Here is a 15,496-nt window from a genome sequence, read left to right on the forward strand (position 1 = left end):
TTAGTGTCACGACAGCCCAGTGCTGTCTCCCCCTTTTCTTTCTTGCTTCTTTTGTCATTTGCTGAGCAGCTAACTCTGCTTTAGGTACACGAAGGTAATCCAGTTCCCGCAGTCCTTTAGCTGTGTTCTGTCCAAATCTTACCCCTAACTTCTCCCGAACCTAAGTCTTTATTAGTTCCCACCATTAAAAGTTATTACAGCATCAGTCACTGTCATGAGACCAACAAATACATTTTTAGGCACACGGCACCACACATTGTTGAAGGACTCATTCACATTCTGGGTCTTCCCATGTAAACACTTCTTTAGTAGCTCAGGATTTGCCAAATCTCTGTATATAGGTTTGATTGCCTCCATTACTGCCGAAGGAAGATAATGTTTATGTGTAAATTCATGCAGGGTGCCAGAAAATTCAGCTTGCCTATATTTACACAAAGTGTTTGGTAGACGCGGACACAAAGCATGACATGGCTTTTCATCAGTTGATATTCCTTGAAAGAAAGTGCTCCACACAGCTCTTTTCATCTTCTCTAAATTGTCACAGTTACCTCTAACGGCCTTCCCATAATATTCCTTAAATTCATCAATTACTTTGTCCGTTAGTCTTCCAGCACATTTTATTGTCTTGCCATCAGACAGTTCTGTTTTTCAACGAAAACTAATATCAGAAACAAAGGATTGATTTGTTTATTCGTAATGCCAACTTCTGAGACGTGGCAGTAGGCACAAAACAAAGCAATTCACAGCCTTCTGGACTGTGTAGTTCCCACGTATGACTGCTCAACTGTGGCAGTATATGCGTAGCCGCGAAATTTGACAGTCACACGTCAACATTCAAAATATTATTTGAAGATCTCAAAAATGTCTGATTTTCATGTATTATATACCACAATGTTCGGGAAAGTTCAAAGTACATTATGGAGTAGAAAACAGAAGACGTCAAATTTCAACGAAATTCACGTACAATGTCGCCTTAAGAACAGTTCCACCAAATTTGGAACGGAAATGTTGCTGTAGACAAAACTAATGTGTTGGTGAAGCTAACATACTATATATAATATCAACAGAACATTACACTCAAAATAAAGAGGATAAGATGCGGACAAAGCACGGTTGACTACTATGCAACGTATTAAAACATCACTGATCCAATCTGAATGTAAAATAAATGTCCATTTTCAGGGATATATGTTTAAACGGTGATTCTAGATGGTAAGAAATAATTGCGGGATATGACCCATTCCAGAACAAAGGAAAAAATAAGCTATGATGACTATAACGTACCTATCACAAAATATGTCACCTCCAGCAAACAACACACTAATACACTGTACATACTATAGCAATGATAACAGCCCCAATTCGACAAAAAGGAGATTTAACAAGTTTCTACAGGTATGCCATACACAGCTGAAGCCACTCATTGATGATTACATCCCGCAAACGGAGGTGATGATTGTACGTTTCATCTGCTGTTCCAAATAGCAGCGGGCATTTCATATGGGATTATGATTGGGTGATTTAGCAATCCAGTCGAGAAAGAGAGTTCGTCTAACCTGGAAAGTATGTGTGAGCACTGTGAACACGGCTGTCGTCCCCTTGAAAACGGGAGTGTTCACGTATACTGATCATTAGAGACCGGGTTATATGCATTTGCATGTTGCATATGCATTTGCATATTTAGCTCCTTTTCACCGGTTATTGCAAATTTAACTAAAAACTAGTGACGGTGCATATTTTCGCTCTAACTTTATAACATTTAAAAAAATTTAGACGGGCGGTCTCTAGCTCGATCTAGTTCTGACGTCTCACAGATTGACCGCTGCCTAGAACTGCGTGCATTCGCTAACCGAGAGTTCACTGCCTAGCGAAATCATTACAGAAGAAGAAAAGAAACAAGCAGACCGAGTCAATGCTGCTGCGCCCGCGCCCCCGGGTAATTCCCTGCGCTGTCATACCGTCCGTACGCGTCGGCAACAATTAAATTAATCTACGCAAGCTTTCAGTCGCACGTCCATTGTTTCAGTTTAGCTTTCTATTTACTTGTACACAGCTGAACATGTTTACGACGTGTAGTGTGTAACATGTTGTGGGCCATGCCACCCGAAAAAAGAAAAGTTGTTTCGTGGATAGCTGACCATCCTGAACATCTACATTTGGCGGAATTGTTTTCTATTGTCGAGTTTGCGAGAAAGACGTTTCGTGCAAAAAGAAGTTTCAGATAGACCAGCATGTCAAGACAAGTCTTCATATCGCAGGAATGCAGAAGAAAGGACCACAAGAACTTCTAACAGCAACTTGCAGTAGCATGGATTTGTCCAAAGGTAACCAGAAAATTCGGTTTGACATGGATCTATGTGAAGCATTCATTGCAAGCCATATTCCTCTTCACAAACTTACAAACCCTATCCTCAAGGGCTTCCTGCACAAATATTGCTTAAATCAAAATACACCACATGAATCAACATTGCGTAAAAATTACATACCGACAATTTACGAAAATGTTCTGGAAGAAATACGCAGCGAACTCAAGGAAGGCATTATCTGGATTTCAGATGACGAAACTACAGACACATGTGGCAGTTACATTGCAAATTTAATTGTTGGTGCTTTAAAAGAAGAGCCTTCTTCTTCCTGTTCAGCAGCCTGCAAAGAATTTAAAAAAGTGAATCATTCTACGATCGCCAGATATGTGAAGGTGGGTATTAGAAAAATATTTCCAGTATCATCTGCAGATGAAAGGGTGTTTGTGTTTATTTCAGATGCTGCTCCCTTTATGATCGAAGCAGAGAAAGCCCCCGAGTATTTTATCCCAATTTGATCCATGTAACGTGCTTTACTCGTGGACTACATCGCCTTGGTGAGTAAGTACTTTCCACTTTTGTGAATGTAAATAAATTGATTTCATCCACAAAGGAAGTGTTTCTAAAGGCTCCTGCTCGCATCAAGACCTGCGAACAAAAACTACCGAATGTGTCTATTTCCTCCCGAACCTGTGGTAACTCGTTGCGGTACGTGGGTCGAAGCTGTGTTGTTTTACAATGAACGTTTCGAGGCCATTAGAGGGGTAGTAAACGACTTCGATAGTGCAGAGGCTTTAGCAGTTTGCCAGTGCAAGGCAGCTGTTAACGATTCTGGTATTAAAAAAGACATTGCTGTGATTAGCACTCATTTTTCTCACATACCTGCAGGTATTAAAAAGCTTGAAACTCAAAGGTTTGGCGTTGAATGAATCTATTCAGTTAATGAATCAAATTATTCTAGTGAACTCCTCATTGCCGGAGGTATTCCCAAGAAAAACTTAAAGAAAAGTTTGAAAACATTTCAAATAATAACCCAGGCTTTGAAACCTTGTGCCAAATTGGCTGTTTTACCAGCAACGGTAAGTGCCAACATGGCACCCGAATTCAAATGGTGCCCAGTCACCTCAGTTACGTAGAACGGTCCTTTTCTGCTTACAAAAATGTTTTGATTGCTCGAAAACACAACCTTACTACCGAACATTTGGATCAGTACTTGGTCGTCTATGTTTACAATAGTAGAAAAATGTAAAATAACTTGTAAATGATGCTTTCATCCAATGGTATTAATTAAAAGTTAATGCTGTTCAAAAAATTCATGATTGTATGTTTTTTTTAATATTACAGAGTTTTTTTAACGTGTTCCTCTGTGTGCGATATATCTCGAAGTTGGCCCGGTACATATCGATCGTTTCGCTGCGACTCACTCGCATCGCATCCGCTTGTTATCGTAAACAATAGCAAAAAAGGAACAATTCTTGAAACACAGTATGCGTCCCCATTTTGCAAATTTCTAGAAAATAAGTCCCCTTTCTAACCTCTACCAGAAAGTATTCAGAAAATGCTATCAGCGTCCTAAATGTACCGATTTTTCGCGTGGCCGGCGCTCTTCCTTGTAACTGATATGCACAGGTTCGACGCACCAAGTAACTACCACGTCTTTTTTATTATTTTATCTTGCATACTCGACATTTTTCATGCATTTTACATGCATATCTGCACGCAAATTTCAAGGTTTTTATGATGCATACAATCCGATCTCTAGTCATCATGAAGATCTGGAACAAAGAGAATGTTGAAATAAACATGCTCGCTCGTATGTATGGTAACATGAGCGAATGTGTGCTGAAGTCATGGTACGAAAAATAGGCCCAAATTGATCACAGAACCGCCTTCGATCTGAATGGCATCCTCCGCACTTGACGGTTATATGACCAAAAGGTTGCCTTTCCTCATTTGAAAAAGAGATAAATACGCAACACGCCTCGTGTGGTATCATACAGATATTGTGTTGCCACATCAACGTGGGCAATGCGAATCGATGCCACAGAAATTAGCGAGGGCTCGCTCCAATCCGCAACGACGTGTGGGAGGTGCTCCACAACATCGCGCCCCCCTATCTCAGAAACAGCAGCATCCTCGAGCTGAGATCAATGTGGTGTCGAGCTTCCAACAGGTCTGCCCAGTTCGAAACCTCAGCTACAGCTGTCAGCATCATGGTACTGGGCAACGTGATAGTAAAAGTTTCTGATGGACTTGCTCATTTACATGTAGAACAAAAAATGGATCTGAGCACTATGGGACTTAACTTCTGAGGTCATCAGTCCCCTAGAACTTAGAACTACTTAAACCTAACTAACCTAAGGACATCACACACATCCGAGGCAGGATTCTAACCTGCGACCGTAGCAGCAGCGCGGTTCCGTACTGAAGCGCCCAGAACCGGTCGGCCACAGGGGCCGGCTGACATGAATCCCATAGAACATTTATGGGACATAATCGACAGGTCAGTTCGTGCACAAAACCCTGCACCAGCAATAATGTTAAAAAAGTTCAAATAGCTCTGAGTACTACGGGACTTAACTTCTGAGGTCATCAGTCCCCTAGAACTTAGAACAACTTAAACCTAACTAACCTAAGGACATCACACACATCCATGCCCGAGGCAGGATTCGAACCTGCGACCGTAGCGGTCTTGCGGTTCCAGACTGCAGCGCCTTTAACCGCACGGCCACCACGGCCGGCGTAATACTTTCGTTATTATGGACTGCTATAGAGGCAACAAGACTCAACATTTCTGCAGGGAACTTCCAGTGACTTGTTGAGTCCATTAAACGTCGAGATGCTGCACTACGCCGGGCAAAAGGAGGTCTGACACGATATTAGTGGATATCCCACGAATTTTTGTCATCTAACTGCAAACGTAATTTCTGTTTTCTACGATTCCAGAGCGACGTAAAGACTTTAACTAGTCGTTGTTTCGCTCCCATGATGGAGCCAGAGAAAGCAGAGTGACGAAAAGAAACGGAACTACGTAAGTCTGAACAGATGGAACAAACAAACAATGAAGTCGACAGTAAATGTGGACTGCATAGAGGTTACGCTTGTAAGAGCCTCATCGAACGTTTTCATTTGCCCCTGCTAGCTCGTTACGAATAAAATGACAATTCTATTCGACAAAACTGAAACTGCGCGCAAAACGACAGCATGCGGGTCGTCCGCAGCGCGCGCGCCACTCGCCCCGGGGCGCCCATTCTGCTGGCGAGCGCGACACTTGAATTATAATCGCCGTGTTTGTGAATCAAACGCGGCGGCTCGGCCGGGCCAGGGTGCGCCGCAGCCGCCGCCGGCGCGTCCCGCTGCGAGGCGCTACCGGAGGCCAACTTATTACCAAACAAATAATCGCGTTACGGGGCGGCAGCGGGCGCAATATCCTGCGACAAAGGCGTGGCAGCAGGCGGCCGCGCCGCGGGTGACCGGCGCGCCGCGGCACGGCCGGCGCGCGCTTCCGGCGGACGACAATCACCGCGCAGCGGCGCCTCGCGGTGCCGCGCGCTGAGTGGTTGACAAACAACTTGCAGCCCGTCCGGCCGACACCCTCGCCGACAGATGTGTCGCGGCAACTTACACAAATTGAAACTCTCGGCTTCGAAACGATCGGTGATTTTCCTCCTCGCTCTTAACTCGAAATGGACCTATTAAGGAGCACAAAATCCAATAAAATCTTTGATGTGGCGGGACAGCATCGATGCTCGTAAACTGGACGCAGTTGTTTCTAGACTAGAGTTTTAAATATCTGGTTACGAAAAGAATCACTGACAGATGAGCAGACGTACCATAGTCAAGTAATGCACCGACGGAGAAAAGCCGCAACATCGACAAATAATTAATGTACAGTAATGAACACTACTGGCCATTAAAATTGCTACACCACGAAGATGACGTGCTACAGACGCGAAATTTAACCGACAGGAAGAAGATGCTGTGATATGCAAATGATTAGCTTTTCAGAGTACTCACACAAGATTGGCGCCGGTGGCGACACATACAACGTGCTGACATGAGGAAAGTTTCCAGCCGATTTCTCATACACAAACAGCAGTTGACCGGCGTTGCCTGGTGAAACGTCGTTGTGATGCCTCGTGTAAGGAGGAGAAATGCGTACCATCACGTTTCCCAGTTTGATAAAGGTCGGACTGTAGCCTATCGCGATTGCGGTTTATCGTATCGCGACATTGCTGCACGCGTTGGTCAAGATCCAATGGCTGTTAGCAGAATATGGAATCGGTGGGTTCAGGAGGGTAATACGGAACGCCGTGCTGGATGATTCCAACAGCGTCGTATCACTAGCAGTCGAGATGACAGGCATCTTATCCGCATGGCTGTAACGGATCGTGCAGCCACGTCTCGATCCCTGAGTCAACAGATGGGGACGTTTCCAAGACAACAACCATCTGCACGAACAGTTCCACGACGTTTGCAGCAGCACGGACCATCAGCTCGGAGACCATGGCTGCGGTTACCCTTGACACTGCACCACAGACAGGAAAGCCTGCGATGGTGTACTCAACGACGAACCTGAATGCACGAATGGCAAAGATGAATCCAGGTTCTGTTTACAGTATTATGATGGTCGCATCCGTGTTTGGCGACATCGCGGTGAACGCACATTGGAAGCGTGTATTCGTCATCACCATACTGGCGTATCACCCGGCGTGATGGTGTGGGGTGCCATTGGTTACACGTCTCGGTCAACTATCGTTCGCATTGACGGCACTTTGAACAGTGGACGTTACATTTCAGATGTGTTACGACCCGAGGCTCTACCCTTCATCCGATGCCTGCGAAACCCCACATTTCAGTAGGCTGATGCACGACCGCATGTTGCAGGTCCTGTATGGGCCTTTCTGGATACAGAAAATGTTCGACAGCTGCGCTGGCCAGCACATTCTCCAGATCTCTCACCAATTGAAAACGTCTGGTCAATGGTGGCCGAGCAACTAGCTCGTCACAATACGCCAGTCACTACTCTTGATGAACTGTGGTATCGTGTTGAAGCTGCATGGGCAGCTGTACCTGTGCACGCCATCCAAGCTCTGTTTGACTCATTGCCCAGGCGTATCAAGGCCGTTATTACGGCCAGAGGTGGTTGTTCTGGGTACTGATTTCTCAGGACGTACGCACCCAAACTGCGTGAAAATGTAATCACATGTCAGTCCTAGTATAATATATTTGTCCAATGAATACCCGTTTATCATCTGCATTTCTTCTTGGTGTAGCAATTTTAATGGCCTGTGGTGTACTTTTCGGAATAGATTTCTATGGGTACCTAAATTAAGTGATTAACATTGCAAAATCACAGGTTAAAGTAAGGGCTGGACATGCAACTGCAAATGTGAAATGCTGGTGTATTAATAACAGGCGAAACCGTCAAAATGTTACATGCAAGCATGTAAACGTGTATGCATTGTGTTGTACGGGTGCCAGTCGTCACTTTGTGGGATGGAGTTCCAGGCCTGTTACACTTGGTCGATCAATGTGCTCGACTGAAGACGGATCTGGTGATCGAGCAGGTCAACGCAACATGTCGACAGTCTGTAGACCATGTTAGGTTAAAACACCGGTATGTGGGCAAGCGTTATCCTGCTGGAAAACACCCCCTGGAATGCTGTTCACGAATGGCAGCACAACAGGTCGAATCACCAGACTGGCATACAAATTTACAGTCAGCGTGCGTGCGAAAACACGAGAGTGCTCCTGCTGTCATACGATATTGCACCCCAGACTATAATTTCATGTGCAAGTCCAGCGTGTCCGGTACGCAGACAGGTCGGTTGCAGGTGCTCAAGTGGCCTTCTCCTAACCACTACGCGGCCATCACTGGCAATGGCTTTCATCAGAAAACAAAACAGACCTCCACCCTGCCCTCCAATGAGCTCTCGTTTGAGACCACTGAACTCGCAAATAGCGGTTGTTTGGGGTCAATGGAATGCACGCTACAGGGCGTCTTGCTCGTCGGAGCTGTCCATGATGTAGGCGATTTGAAACCGTTCGTTGTGTCACCGTGGTGCTAACTGCTGCAGATGCAGTACGATGTGCCAGTGCAATACCGAACGCGATGGCCTTCCGGAGCACAGTCTTCCTGCGAGTGTACGCTCCCGTGGCCACCGCTGCCAGCAGTCGTGTACAGTGGCTAATTTCTTGTCAAGTTCAAATGGTTCAAATGGCTCTGAGCACTATGGGACTCAACTTCTGTGGTCATCAGTCCCCTAGAACTTAGAACTACTTAAACCTAACTAACCTAAGGACATCACACACATCCATGCCCGAGGCAGGATTCGAACCTGCGACCGTAGTGGTCGCGCGGTTCCAGACTGTAGCGCCTAGAACAGCTCGGCCACCCCGGCCGGGTCTTGTCAAGTCTTTCTGCAGTATCGCACAAGGAACATCCACTTTCTCGTAGCCCTAGTAAACCACCTCGTTCAAACTCAGCGAGGTGTCGGTAACAACGTTTTCGTCGCCTTAAAGGCATTCTTGACTAACATCAAACCCACCACGTCCATTCTGAGGTGACTAACGCTCACGACCGTCACAGCGTATACTTAAGTAAACCTGATTTGGAGCCTCTTAGTGGCGCTACTACCGACACTCTTGCGCGACTGGCGCAAAATTTTAATTGCCATCATCTTTCAGATGTAGAAATGCGCCTATCAGGTTTCGTTTTTGTCGCACAGCTTTCGTTTTTGTCGCACAACTCCTCGGTGTTCCGATTTTTTCCGTCAGTGTAGCTACTTTTAACTAGGGGTCGTTACATCAATAACGCCCCACATTTGTTTACAGCCGTTAATATATACAGGAAAATGTCCTTTTAGATTCTTCAAATTTGATGTTCCTTATGCACATGTGGGAGTTTCGAAGAATTCCAGCAGATGGCAGAGCTGTAGTTAATGATCAAAATGGCGCCTACGCAAGACACTCGTTACAAGCAACGTGCTGTTTTTGAATTCTTGATTACGGAAAAAGAAACTGTGGTGAACATCCATAAACGTTTATGTACAGTGTATGGTGATGATGCAGTTGATAGTAGTACTGTTGGGTGGTGGGTAAAGAGAGTTAAAGCAATATGAAGCGCAGAAACTGAGCTGCATGATCCGCTACGTTCGGAATATACGCCCACAGCCACTTCTCCCGACTTAGTGAATCACGCAGATGAGATTATTCGTTCTGACTCACGCCTCAAAACTCGACAATTGGCTCTTCAGTTGTCGGTGAGCATTGGAAATGCGGGTACCATGGTCGAGTCTCTTGTATATTCGAAAGTATAAACAATATGGTTCCCACGAATGCTCATAACAGACCACAATATTCAAAGAAAGGCATTTCATCTGACTGCTAGAGCAGGCTGAGGCGAATGGAGAGGGCTTTCTGTCATGGACTGTTACAGTTGAGAATCCCTGGGATCATCACTGTGATGCGGAAACAATTAAGGTAGTTACTGGAGCGGCACGATCCGGTATCACAAGAACAAAAGAAATTCAAAGGTAGCTCCCTCTGCTGGCAAAAAGTCATGATAACAATTCTCTGGGATACCGATGGTATCATTCTCGTGGGTGTGTTGCTAAAAGGGTGAATCCTTAATTTAGGGGCATATGTAAGCCTCTGAACAAACTGAAGAACAGTTTCCGACGTGTTCAATCTAATAAGAATGCAAAAGAAATCTTGAGCCAACGCGACAATGCACGCCAACACACAAGTATCAGAACCCGGAAACATATCTCCAATTTGGATTGGATATCATTGCCTCATCAACTCTATAGCCCAGATCTGACGCCCTTGAACTTGGGTATGTTATGGCAGCTTTCTTTCTTAGAAATGAGGCTTGAATTTATATAAACTTGCCTCCAATCCTGTGCGCTACTGTTGCACCTAAGAGTAGGTTCATTGTATAATTTTGCTCGAGTGAGCCGTCACAATAAGGAGCCTAAAATAAGAACCCCCTGAAAACGTCAGTTACTAGCATAAAAATGGTAACTGAGGCTCTAGATTAAGCATGTGACTATATTAAAATGTTCCACTGCTTGGGTTCCTCTCACAAAACAAGTGAACACAATATGATAAACCAAAGAATAAATACTTGTCTTTGCTTCACACAGAGATTTAAAAAAAAAACTGTACAGAGCGGAATATTACTGAAAATATAAGAATATTTTCATGTCAGTTTACTTGATCAAATGTTCAAATGTGTGTGAAATCTTATGGGACTTAACTGCTAAGGTCAACAGTCCATAAGCTTACACACTACTTAAGCTAAATTATCGTAAGGACAAACAGACACACCCATGCCCGAGGGAGGACTCGAACCTCCGCCGGGACCAGCCGCACAGTCCATGACTGCAGCGCCTTAGACCACTCGATTAATCCCGCGCGGCTTAACTTGATCACTGAACTATATAAATACATTCTTCCAATAATATTATAGGAACTGTGCCCCGAAGAAATATCTTCCTGACTTATCTTGAGAAATATCAATAACAACTGCAACAGCCCTGGTGCAATTATAAAACAGTCAGTTCAGAACGAATACAAATTGATTAATACAATGTCCGAATTGTGTTGCTTCTTTCGTGACGAATGTCGGTCGTCGGCGCCATGCCTCTTAGGTCAATGCTCCTCGCCCCTTCAGCATTCACATCGGTTTCCCGGGTACTGCATCCACGGACAGCAGAGTTGGTAGTGGCCGGACGTTCTTTGCAGATTAAATCAGACGATTTGTTTCAAAATTATTAATAAAATTATTTCTTTCCTGCTTATTGCCCTTGTCCTATCACTGACGTGAGCAAACAGTCTGATATAATTTGACCTTTACACATTTTGGACACTTAAGAATTCTCTAAGTGCGACACGCTTTGACGATGAAGAGAGCGTAATTCACGAAGTGAAAACATGGCTACGGGCATAGGACAAGAGCTTTTAATAACATACTATATTGTACTTGTTCCTACACTATGATGACGTAAGACCACAGAATGTGATGGAAGCTATCCAGACAAACAGTTCATGTAAGAGAAATATTGCCTGATGTCACCAAATCACTGGTCTTAAGAATAATTCAGTTCTGAGAAAAAGGGGGCATCGTTTATTACTAAATGACCGTCATGTAGGGTATCCCAGGAAGAACGGGCAATATTCAGGCATATGACAGGAACGATCATTCGAAGCAAAAAAGTGCAGGAACATCGGTTGTAAAGTGTACACCTTATGTATGATCACTTTGCTACAGTGAACCTCATCTCCTCTGCTGAACAAGAGCTCACACCTCTTAAGGTATGCATTTTAAAGCAAATGTTTACAAGACTTCCTGACTTCGAATGATCATTTCTGTCATATCCCTGAATAATGACCATTCCTCCTGGGGCGCACTGAGTAGTACAGTAAATCGACGAGCGACAGTAGCGGACAAACTGTTCGCACTGCGCGGCGACTCATGTTTCCAGAGACGCTGTGAGTCATACGTCATGCGTGGCGCCTCATGAAACGTACTAACACAATGACTGCAGGTCATGGGCGTGACGCTCGAGATCATCCCCAGGCTTCCCTCCGTAACACGCACACGTGGGCTCTAAAAAAAAAAAAAAAAAAAAAGTGTGTGTTGAGTTAAATCATCTTATAAAAACACATTTCGTTACTGAAGTTTCTTCTTCGTCTTCCTTTGATTATTAAGGTTTTTGAATTAGGTTGCATGGAAAGCGCGTCACGATTATCCACTAAACAAAAATGATACCTGTCCATGTAGTTCGGACACGGTCAAAACTATCACTGTAGACACACTACCAGACAAAAGCCCGAATCAGATACGAAACACTATATGAAATGGAAGCGTGGGCATCAAATGAATTTGCAAGGAAGGTATTGTGGCTAGCTGCCGAGCTTCACGAACTACGACGCATGTATCTATTTGAAAACATTTACCTTCTAGGGTATCACTGACTGAAGTGAAACTTTTCTTTATTCTGTTTTCATTACTGTACAGTTTCGACTGTGACGCCATTTTCAAATGTACGCATACGTACCTGGGCGATGGTTCAAGAAGTCATCAAATTATACGTGTATCTATGTAATCGTGAAATGTGGACTACATAATCGGACTTCACAGCCAAAGACATGGCAACATATGCCTCAATGTACGGTAATTAACCAATCTACCAACAGAATGTTAAACAGTTAACTTCTGGAAGAGGTTGGTTCTAGTATTCATCTTGTTTCGTATTTTTCAACAGTGCTGCCCTTAATGCTACAAGGAAGCAAGATTAAGATTTACTGATCCATTAAAGACGAAGTCATTGGAGACGGAGCAAAAACTTGCAATGGCGAAAGATGGGGAAAGAAATCAGCTCATAAAGGTATAGCTCTAGTGAGCCTACATAAATACTTTTCTCCTTTATTATTTTGTTTTATTCATTTGTTTTGCTGTAAATGTCAAAACATTAGAATATTACAAGAAAATAAATATTTTTGAGCATCTCTAAGCCACTCTGCTGTAAGACAACCTGTTCTCGACTGTACAACCGAGTGGTATAAAACTTTTTAAGTCAATATGCGCACCGTAACGCGTGAATTGCAATGGAGGAGGAGGAGGAGGAGGAGGAGGAAGATATTAACGTTTAACGGGCCACTGACAATGAGGTCATTAAAGACTGAGCACAAGCTCGGATTACGGAAGGACAGAGGACGAAGTCGGCCGTGCCCTTTCAAAGGAACCATCCCGGCATTTGCCTTGAGCGATTCTGGGAAATCAGGGAAAACATAAATCGGGATGGTCGGACGTGAGTTTGTCCTCGTCCTCCCGGATGCGAGTCCAGTGTGTTAACCACTGCACTACGTCGCTTGGTAAATGTAAATGTCGTGTCACTAGGGCCTCTTGTCGGGTAGACCGTTTGCCCGCTGCAAGTCTTTCGATTTGACGCCACTTCGACGACTTGCGCGTCGATGGCGATGAAATGACGATGATTAGGATAACACAACACCCAGTCCCTGAGCAGAGAAAATCTCCGACCCAGCCGGGAATCGAACCCGGACCCTTAGGATTGACATTCTGCCGCGCTGATTACTCAGCTACAGGGGGCGGACATCTCGTTTGGTGTGAACTGCAGAAAGACAGCGATTAATATCGAGTAAACTGTGTACTGCGCTTTTATTCGTGGCTGGACTAGAAGTTATCGTGAGTGCAGTGAAAGCAGATCGGTGGGTGAAACAATGCGTGTGCACGGTATCACGTTTGCACACTTGGAGAACTGCGCTTCGATGTGAATAAGGTTCAAACTGTGTCGTGTCAATCATTGATCTGATATTTTTTATTGGGTGCCACAGAGTACGACATTGTCTAGATGAATATAATCCTTAAATACGTGAGTGCTCCCTGTTTCAAATCGTGCACACTGTAAAGGCGATCTCACGACATCAAGCTCACGGTGACAGCTGCGGCAACAAATGTACAGCGGATCTGGAGACATCATTTCCAACGCGGAATTGTCAAATACTAGAATCGCGCGTCACCGTTACCACACTATCTCGGAATCCTGCACCGAGGTGAGGTTCAGCCGAGTATTGTCGGAAAGGACTGTTAAATGTGGTCCGCCTCTGAGTTGCAAAATTAAGGTACAACAGGTCTTTTTTCTTTTAAAATAAAATGTTATTCTTAAGATTGCAATTAATAATCCCACAACATTGTAGTTTTAACAGTAACAACATTACAATGTTGTGTCTGCCCCACATTCCTCACTACAATATTTTTACTTTTTGGCAAAATAATAATCGTGCTTGCTTCCATTCATTCAGTATTTACGCCAAATTTCCCACGATTCCCACTGTATCATCTGAACTTATTTTCAGCCCGCCATTACATAGCGTGCCAAAGGCCTTGCCGCAGTGGGAACACCGGTTCCCGTCAGATCACCGAAGTTAAGAGCTGTCGGGCTGGGCTAGCAATTGGATGGGTGACCATCCGGTTTGCCGAACGCTGTTGGCAAGCGGGGCGCACTCAGCCCTTGTGAGAGAAACTGAGGAGCTACTTGACTGAGAAATAGCGGTGTGTTGACCCCATGCCCCTCCGTATCCGGTGACGCTTGTGGGCTGAGGATGGCACAACGGCCGCTCGGTACCGCTGGGTGCGCCAGTGCTTGTGGACGGAGTTTACTGTTTTTTATATTATATAGCGTGCAGGCGAACATGTCATAAATATGCTTCGTTCTGATTGTCGAGAGAATTAATCACTGTCAACAGCTACTTATTCAGTCTAATATAGTGAGATTTGGTCTCCTTTGGTTACATGGTCATTTACACTGTTTAAATTTACGTCGACGATTCCCACTGTGTTACAGACTATGCCCTTTCTAAGGAACCACACAGACATTTATCTTAGCAGATTTGCGAAACAAATGGAAAATATGAATCTGGAGAATTCGAAACGCTGTCATACTCTAATCACACTCTAGTGTTCTACTACTGCTCGACATCGCTCGGTCCTAATGTCGGAGACCATTGCAAGATTATTAGTCCAACATGTTTAGAGTAGGTGCTCGTACCTCTAAGATATATTCTGCGTCTGGTTCGTTCACAATTTCCGAGATAATCCACCTTCTTTCATATGAAGATTGGGTTCCACAGAAGCATGTTGTAATAATAATATGTTGCAAAATTTATTACAGTGAAAGAAGATGAAACGAGAGAGCGCGTTTAACTTCCTGTCAATGTCGAGTTCATTAGAGAAAGTACAAGCCTCGGATTGGAGTAGGATAGAGAATATCAGCAGCGACTTGTTGAAGGAAGCATCCTCTTATTATCAGTTTTTTTACTGTATGCATGTGATACTTAAATCTGCATATAATGTATGGCCAAGGATTTGAGCTAGTCACAGACAGTGCAATATTAGTTTATAGACATGACTGCATCTGTAGAGTGTCGTATACTCAAAGAAAAGCAGTTTTGTCACAATGTAGGCCAAAGTTATTTTCCATATTTGTAATTGCACGACGGAAAATGCATAATGAGTTCCACCGCTGAACTATGTGGCTGCCAAGTAACGTGCATGTGAAACAGCTAATTTACTCAAATCAGTCGGTGCTTCTGTTTCACAATTTTGTTCCCGCCTACACCAGGTTTGCACCCAGGACGAGCGCTTGCTATTTTCCAGTTTGACC

The 15,496-nt window shown here is 44.2% G+C and overlaps 1 pseudogene; it reads left to right on the forward strand.

The window, feature by feature from the left end:
- The first annotated feature begins 14,207 nt into the window (after positions 1-14,207).
- Positions 14,208-14,325, forward strand: LOC126261522 (5S ribosomal RNA; annotated as a pseudogene).
- Positions 14,326-15,496: the final 1,171 nt, after the last annotated feature.

Source organism: Schistocerca nitens, chromosome 5, assembly GCF_023898315.1.
Source record: "Schistocerca nitens isolate TAMUIC-IGC-003100 chromosome 5, iqSchNite1.1, whole genome shotgun sequence".
NCBI lineage: Eukaryota > Metazoa > Arthropoda > Insecta > Orthoptera > Acrididae > Schistocerca > Schistocerca nitens.